Source organism: Lampris incognitus, chromosome 1 (genome assembly GCF_029633865.1).
Source record: "Lampris incognitus isolate fLamInc1 chromosome 1, fLamInc1.hap2, whole genome shotgun sequence".
Taxonomy (NCBI): Eukaryota; Metazoa; Chordata; class Actinopteri; order Lampriformes; family Lampridae; genus Lampris; species Lampris incognitus.
In genome coordinates this window covers 147,327,639-147,336,387 of record NC_079211.1, presented here as the reverse complement: position 1 = coordinate 147,336,387, position 8,749 = coordinate 147,327,639, and the positions used below count along the sequence as shown (strand labels likewise).

Here is an 8,749-nt window from a genome sequence, read left to right as displayed (position 1 = left end):
AAGAAAAAGATAAAAGTTGAGATCACGGCTCGACGAGAGGAAGGCAGCGGGTACAAACAACAAACTGGACAAATCGCCAGTGTGTGAATACTGTGAAGTGACCGAGTATGTTCTCATGAAAACCAGTGACTGCTCGCGTGCACTTTCAAAAAGCCCAAAGAGGGGGCGTCTGGGTAGCTTAGCGGCCTATTCCATCGCCTACCAACACGGGGATCGCCGGTTCGAATCCCCGTGTTACCTCCGGCTCGGTCGGGCGTCCCTACAGACACAATTGGCCGTGTCGGCGGATGGGAAGCTGGATGTGGGTGTGTGTCCTGGTTCCTGCACTGGCGCCTCCTCTGGTTGGTCGGGGCGCCTGTCGGGGGTCTGGGGGAATAGCGTGATCCTCCCACATGCTATATCCCCCTGGTGAAACCACTGTCAGGTGAAAAGAAGGGGCTGGCGACCTCACATGTATCAGAGGAGGCATGAGGTAGGTTGCAGCCCTTCCCGGATCAGCAGAGGGGGTGAAGCAGCAACCGGGACAGCTTGGAAGAGTGGGGTAATTGGCTGGGTACAATTGGGGAGAAAAAGGGGGAAAAAGCCACAAAAAACAAAAAAGGGTCAGAAGAAACCCTGTTGAGATGCAGGTGTAATGCCTCCCTATAAGGACTGATGGATAATATTACAGACCGGCGAGGCTCGGCTACTGCAGCACGGTGGAATGCTAAAACGAGACTCGGAGACAAAAGGTTAAATGTAAACAGTATAACGGCTTTGTACTGGAACAAGGAATTTGAAAAAAATTTGTTTATATATATATATATATATATATATGTCGGTACCATACACAATGACAAAGAAAATATGTTTAGTGATAAACAATACAGCAACTGCCTGATGCACAGTTCCAGGGAATGAAAGTTAAGTCTAGTGTTCTGAGTCACGTCCAGAGTCCAAGACAAAGTCAGGAATCAGGAACACTTTCATTTGTCATTTCACTTCATGCGCTTGCGTACATGAAATGAAACGAAATACCGTTTCCCCCAGCCCACAGCAGTACAACACAAAGCCAAAAACACATCCAAAAACTACAAGAACACACATACCCAAACTAACGCACATACCCAAACTAACGCATATATCCAAACTAAACAAAAAATCCCCGTCCAAGGGAACGAACGCCAGCCAGGATGAATGTTGGAACCACCGGTCTGTATGGGTTAGCAGTTAGCTTAGCCCGTCCCGCTTCCGCGTTCTGTCAGACCGCAGCTCCAGGCAGGGGCCAAGGTCCTTGGGCCCACCGGATGAAGCAGACCAAGGTCTCCCAGCCAGGCAGCCTCGACACACCTCCCCACACTCCTCACGACGACATCAAAAACACCAAAGTCAACACCAGGTGAGGCCGCCGCAAGACCACCCTCGGTGTTATCAGAACTGCCGGTCTGCATGGGCTAGCAGTTAGCTTAGCCTGCCCCGCCCTCCCAGCCAATCCAGCGCCAGCTCTACCAGCCATCAAACGAGGACAAACTTAGACACGGACGTGGACAAAGACACTGCATGGACGGCACTGGGTGAGGCCGCTGCAAACGTGAATTCGCACAGTCATCTTCCCACACCGGAAGCAGAGGAGTCCAAGGGTAAGTAGGAGTTCAGAGTTCTGGGAAATTGGGGTTGGTGTGCGTGGGAAGGACTGTGAAAGGAGAAAATGAGAATGATGAGGCTGAGTGTGGGGGTGTTTGCACAAGTTGGGTCTCCCGAGTGGGGTAGAACCTGTCCAGTTATCAGGGCGGTATCTCCGAATACTGTCCCTCTCTAGATCCAGGTGGGAAGGCTCGCCATCTATTTCAATGGAAAGATCCAAAAAAAAAAACCAAAAAACAAAAAACCTGACCTGTGAACAGACAGGCTCAGACAAAGCTCATGAATATCAAACTGTAATTTATATCAGGCACTTTGCAGCTTCCACTTTTTCATACATGCCCTTTAACCTTGCACATTAAAATTCTCCAAACAACTAGCTGCACATAGAATTCAATAAAGTTGGACACAGCCCGCGAGTGACGCTGGCTAGAGCTGAAAGTAACTGAGCTGTATGACTTATGCATTATCATCGTGTCTGAAAAGATAGGCGTGAGCCGCGTGTATAGACTTAGCTTTCAGGTTCATTTGCTGGTTTAGGTCAGTAATATAAGTCAGGAACTTGAGTGGATGGGGACCAGTACTTTGTATGTCTTTCATTTTTACATTTCCTCATTTGTGTGTGTGGGTGTGAAACCCTGGATAGTTCAGTATCTCCCCTCACAGAGGGCATCTGTCTTTCCTTCAGTCTATACCTTTTTGAAGCAAAGAAATGGAGACTCTTGTTCAACTCAGAAACAACCAACCCGTTCCTAATGGACCTGTGTCGCAACGTATCTGCAGTACGACGACTCCTCGGGTACCGACCTTTTCCACCTCCCTCCATATAGCAGCCAACTCTGAGAAGCACAGTCACTCCAAAACTGTTGATCAAACTGGGTTTTCCTCAGATTTGGTCGTTAGTGTTTTTGGTCAACACTGAGGCAGCCACTATGTTATATTATTCAGTGGTTTATCCGTATATTAATTATTGTAATATAACTTGGGCTAGTACTCATCAGATCAAACATGACCCATATACTGTCTTCAGAAACGAGCACTAAGAATAATAAATTGTGTACATGGGAAAAAAAAAGAGAATTCAATAAAGTTTTATATAAATTGCAAAATAAGTTGAATTCTATTCATTGAATAACAACAGTATAAATCACTTCCACTTCCGGTGTGGGAAGATGGCGGCACAAATTCATGTTTGCAGCGGCCTCACCCAGTTCCGGTGTGAATTCACATTTGCGGCGGCCTCACACAGTACCGTCTGTGCAGTGTCTTTGTCCACGTCTAAGTTCGTCTTCATTTGATGGCCGGGAGAGCTGGCGCTGGATCGGCTGGGGGAGCTTGGTCTGCTGTATCCTGTGGGCCCAGGGAGCACGGCCCTGCCTGGAGCTGTGCCTGAAGAGGTAACACCGAGGGTGGTCTGACAGAGGGTGGAGGCAGGGCAGGCTAAGCTAACTGCTAGCCCATGAAGACCGGCAGTTCCGACAGTCACCCTGGCTGGCGTTCGTTCTCCTGGACAGTGAGGGTTTTTAGTTTAGATATACGAATGTGTTAGTTTGGATACGTGTTTTCTTGTAGTTTTTGGATGTGTTTTTGTCTGTGTTGCGCTGCTGTGGGCTGGGGGAAACGATGTTTCGTTTCATTTCATGTGTGCAACTGCATGAAATGAAACGACAAAGTGTTTCTGATTCTGATAAACCCACTCTGGTAACAAATTAAATAGACATACAATAAGACAATAAAGTGTGCACAATTATTTCAATAAAGTGCAAAATAAAATGAAATCCCTCGTTTAAAAAAACCCAAAACATTCTCACTGATTTTGAGTGAGCAGGCTGGACACATGCACAAAATGGTGTACCTAGTAAGCATAGGCGGTACTGGGGAGGGGCAAACAGGGACCAGTGCCCTGTAAAACTGAGCTTGGACACGCCCTCTGGTCGCCCTCCGGACGAAGAGCCCACAATAATAATAAAATTAATGATTTCTTGGGATGAATTGTGCTGACGCGAAAGGCGGAACAAATGTGGTTCCACATTCTAATGGGATCCCTTAGCGCGGTACACCGCCACTGGCTGGCTGAAGTGCAAAAGAAAGTAGGCTACCCACCACCTGTCAGCTCTGACCAGAACAAGAATCAAAGCTAAACGTTGTGAGACTACCACGAAGAATTGAAGGTGAGCAAAACTATTTTGTTTGTGCAAATGCTACAAGGTCAGACTTCTGGTCAGGAGATGTTGTTGTTGACTAGTTAACTTACCAGCAGCCAGTGTAAACAGCTACAGCCAACAGTTTGCTTGCATTAACCCCGTCACACATATGGCCACGCCGGTGTGATTAGCCGTTTGGCGTGTATGCTAAAACCAGTGCGATCAGAAAACTAGATTATAAAAATTCTAGCTATTTTAGCTTTGAGGAAGCAGCGATTTAACATTAAAAAAACACAGCAAAGGCTAACTGATTACTACGAGAAGCTCGGTAACGCTAATGAAAACATAACGAACCACGTAGCGTAACGTGCGCTACATAGCACAATAAATATGTTACACATGAAAGGGTTAATACTAGTTGTAAGCTTTGCAATAGTGTTTGGAGGAAAATTTCTCTCTTCACGAACGGTTCGCCCGAGCTGATGGCATGCTATACATTCATGTCCATCGGTATTGCTATATAGTTGTGAAATGTAAGCACAAAGGCTACCGCAACACATTAATTCAAGCAAGCCAGCAACGGTATATTAATAGTCTGGGTTGCTCAAGTGTCGTGCATTCCTCTCCATCGTTTTTGCTCTACAGTTATCATCAAAATGAAGAGAAAAAAAGGATATTATGTCCTATTTCACTGCCCCCCAAAAATAAAAACGACAATGATGAGGCAGACATTGAGACAGAGCCAGATGATCCAGGTGTTGAGAGAGCTGAAGAGAAACAGCAGGACGTGAAGAGCGCCACAGAGAGAAAGCCAGAGGTCTTGTTAGTTGGAGAGACTGGTTTTCAAAGTGAGGGCACAGAGCAGGAAGGAGAGACAGATGAAGAGCTATTCCATTGCTTCACCAACACGCGGATCGCCAGTTCGAATCCCCATGTTACCTCCGGCTTGGCCGGGCGCCCCTACAGACACAACTGGCCGTGTCTGTGGGTGGGAAGCCAGTTGTGGTTATGTGTCCTGGTCGCTGCACTAGCGCCTCCTCTGGTTGGTCGGGGTGTCTGTTTAGGTGGGAGGGGAAGTGGGGGAATAGCGTGACCCTCCCACGCACTACGTCCCCCTGGCGAATCTCCTCACTGTCAGGTGAAAAGAAGTGGGTGGCGACTCCACATGTATCCGAGGAGGCATGTGGTAGTCTGCAGCCCTCCCCGGGTCGGCAGAGGGGGTGAAGCAGCGATCGGGATGGCTTGGAAGTGTGGGGTAATTGGTCAAGTACAATTAGGGAGAAAAAGAGAGAGAGAAAAAAAGATCCTGAGAGTGAGGCTGAGGGTGACATACAAGCAGTGTGTGAGACAGAGACAACGTGCATCCACAAGCACTGGACCATCAGGGTTGTGATGTTGAAAAAATATTTGCCTGCTTGTAAAGCAGTTTGATTACAGTTCATATGGTGTGTCCATATAGAAGTGTGTAGTCTTATGATATTATGGTGTTTCTTGATTGCTATAGTATATGTCTTTTTTATCCATATAGGTTTGTCTTTCTCCACAGATAGCAAATGTAAAGAAGACCCACCGATGCAGTCGAACTTGAAAATGTTTCATGGACCTTGATGGGGGACAGGAGGATGAGCTTCAAGGCAGGCCTGGTACAACATTTGCCACTGGCCTGAGTATTCTAAACTATCAGACTCTGCGTATTGTTAGCCTGCAGACATTTTATAGCCCTCCTAATAGCACAGACAGTGTTTGACTAACCACCCGGATCCAAAAACTGGAAGAAAGCAACCTACAGAGAGGGGGAGTTTTGCAATCCATGCCAAGTCTGAGCAGTACAAACAAGCAATGATTGCATGGAGGGACTATCAGAGAGCCGTAACAACTAATGCAACACTGGCAAATGTCCTAAACAAGGAACATAACAAATAGGTTAGAGAAAATCGGGAATATATAAAAACAATAGGGGAAGTGCAACTACTTGCTGCCACACAATACACTATTCATAGAGGACACAGTGAGTCTGCAGGCTCAGATAATAAAGGGAACTTCATAGCAGTTTTATAGAAAATTGGTAACCATGGCAAAGCTGTTTAAAAAAATGTTGACTTCCATTCACAATGCAAAGTACACAAGCAAAATAATTCAGAGATTCTGTATTGTTTGGCAGACATGGTTCGAACCGAAATTACAGAATAAGTGAAAAACAGTGAAGTCTTCAGCAACATGGCAGATGAAACAAAAGATGTTAAAAAAAAAACCCCAAAAAACAAAAACAGATTTCTGTAGTGCTCAGGTACTATTTCAATGGAGCTATCCAGGAGAGTTTTCCCTTGTTTGAGTCTGCTGAGAGACTAGATGCAGCAGAGCTTACTGAAAAAATAATCCACATATTGGAAAGCCGGGCGGCACGGTTGCACATTGGTTAACATGGTTGCCTCACAGCAAGAAGGTCCTGGGTTTGAACCCTGGGGTTGTCCAACCTTGGGGGGTCATCCCAGGTCATCATCTGTGTGGAGTCTGCATGTTCTCTCCGTGTATGCGTGGGTTTTCGCCGGATGCTCCAGTTTCCTCCTACAGTCCAAAGACATGTAGGTCAGGTGAATCGGCCATACTAAATTGTCCCTAGGTGTGAGTGTGTCGGCCCTGTGATGGCCTGGTGGCCTGTCCAGGGTGTCTCCCCGACTGCCGCCCAGTGATTGCCGGGATAGGCTCCAGCATCCCGTGACCCCCACTGGGATAAGTGTCTTCGTTAATGGATGTATGGATGGATATTGGAAAGTCATGGTCTAGAATATCTGTTCACATCTGAGTCATATGTCCATCCTATATGGCTAACTATAGAAAGACAGATGTACAAAGGTGCACCAAGGGAACTCGAGTGATGAAGTGACACTCGATGGGCATGTCGATTTATAGCTCTACGTAACATTATGGATAGATTGCCTGCCCTTAACCGAGTACTGCATGAGATAGCCCAAGAACACAATAATGGAAGACCTATTGAGGCTCGAGGTCTGCTGGCACAGATAGATCTTGCATTCATTGTTCATTTCGTTACACTCCGTAAAGTGTTTGGAGAAACAAAACTTCTCTCCGATATGCTACAATCTTCATCACTTGACTTTTGAAAAGCTGCTGATTTAGTTGGAGGCTTTAGTTTAGACATTGAATGACTTCAGGCAGGAGTCATTTTTTGATAACTTTTTGGATGAAGTGTTGAACGTTTCTCAGCAATGTGATACTGCACTACAGCTAGCTGCAAAAGAACAAAATGGGCTAAGCTCTAAACTCGGTTAACACTGTATACTGACTACTGTTGGTTAGTGTCAGAACCAGATAAAGATGGGTTTCGTACAGCCTTTTTCTACCCTGTCATTGATCAGATGCTCAATGAGCTTAACAGATGGTTTTCAAAGACAAGCTGTGACATAATGAATAGCATCCAAGGTCTAAACCTCAAAAGATCTGATCTTGTCCTTTCCTCCCTCTGATACACAAGTAGAGACACGCATTGCTGCGTGCTTGACTGACATCTCGGAGTGGATGGCGACAAACCACCTGAAGCTCAATCTGGACAAGACAGAGCTGATGTTCCTCCCAGGGAAAGGTTGCCCGCGTCGAGACCTGGCCATTACCATTGACAACACTGTGATGATGCCAGAATCTGGGTGTGATCCTGGACGACCAACAGTTGTTTGCTGCAAACGTTGCATCGGTTGCTCGCTCCTGCAGATTTCTCCTCTGTAACATCAGGAGGATTCGCCCATTCCTCACCGACGAGATGGCACAGGTGCTCATCCAGGCTCTGGTCATCTCCCGGCTGGACTACGGCAACTCCCTCCTTGCTGGCGCCCCGGTGTCGGCCACCAGACCTCTGGAGCTTGTTCAGAAAGCTGCAGCTCATCTGGTGTTCAACCACCCTAAGTTCTTCCACACAACTCCCCTTCTCATGTCCCTACACTGGCTCCTAGTAGCTGCTCGCATCCAGTTTAAGACTCTGGTGCTAGCCTACAGGGCAGTGAAAGGAACAGCTCCTTCCTATCTCCAGGCCATGGTCAAGCTCTACACCCCCACCCAACCACTTCGCTCTGCTGCCTTGGGATGCCTGGTTGCCCCATTGCTCAGAGGCCCCTGCTGCCAATCGACCCGGTCACGGCTCTTTTCTGTCCTGGCCCCACAGTGGTGGAATGAACTCCCCACTGATGTCAGGACAGCAGAGTCGCTGCCCATCTTTCGGCACAGGTTGAAAACTCACCTCTTCAAGAACTACTACCCTGTTACTTGTTCTAAGCACTTTTTGTATTCACTCATTAAAAATAAATAAATAAATCTCTTTCTTGCGCTTTTACTTTAGCACTGGTTTTGCTCTTAGATGCTTGTTTAGATGCACTTATGACCTCTGATGACTAGTAGTTCTCCTGATTTCCTACATTAAATGCACTTATTGTAAGTTGCTTTGGATAAAAGCATCGGCTCAATGACTGTAATGTAATGTAAAAATGATGCATTTCTGAAAGAGACGGCTGTTTTCATTTGCTCGATTGTATGATTCAAATATTGATGACTTGGGACATGAACTACATCATCCATCCATCATCTGAACCACTTATCCTGCTCTCAGGGTCGCAGGGATGCTGGAACCCATTCCAGCAGTTATTGAGCGGCAGGCAAGGAGACACCCTGGACAGGCTGCCAGCTTTCAACGAATTGTGTTCAAGTGAAATGAACTACACCAGTTCAGCCAAATTTCAGAAAGGAAAATACAGACTGGGATGCAGAGACCTTCTAGTACAGTAGAGCTGGTACTGTTCATTGGGCCATATAAAGAAGCGTTTTTTGAGCTCTTCAGACTCTGCAAAATAGCAGTTGCGATCCCAATGAGTTCTGCTTGTGAGCTGAGTTTTTCTACACTGAAGCTGGTGAAAACTTACCTCAGGTCCACCATAACCGATGAGAGATTGAGCAATCTGGGTGTACTAAGTATTGAATCT

At 46.5% G+C, this 8,749-nt stretch overlaps 1 long non-coding RNA gene across 1 annotated transcript; it reads left to right on the top strand.

Annotated features, from left to right (window-relative positions):
- Positions 1-3,671: 3,671 nt before the first annotated feature.
- LOC130124747 (uncharacterized) lies at positions 3,672-8,348 on the top strand. The gene is made up of 3 exons (XR_008811398.1): positions 3,672-3,791; positions 5,311-5,407; positions 7,258-8,348. It is a non-coding gene; the product is annotated as an uncharacterized LOC130124747 (long non-coding RNA).
- The last annotated feature ends 401 nt before the right edge of the window (positions 8,349-8,749 follow it).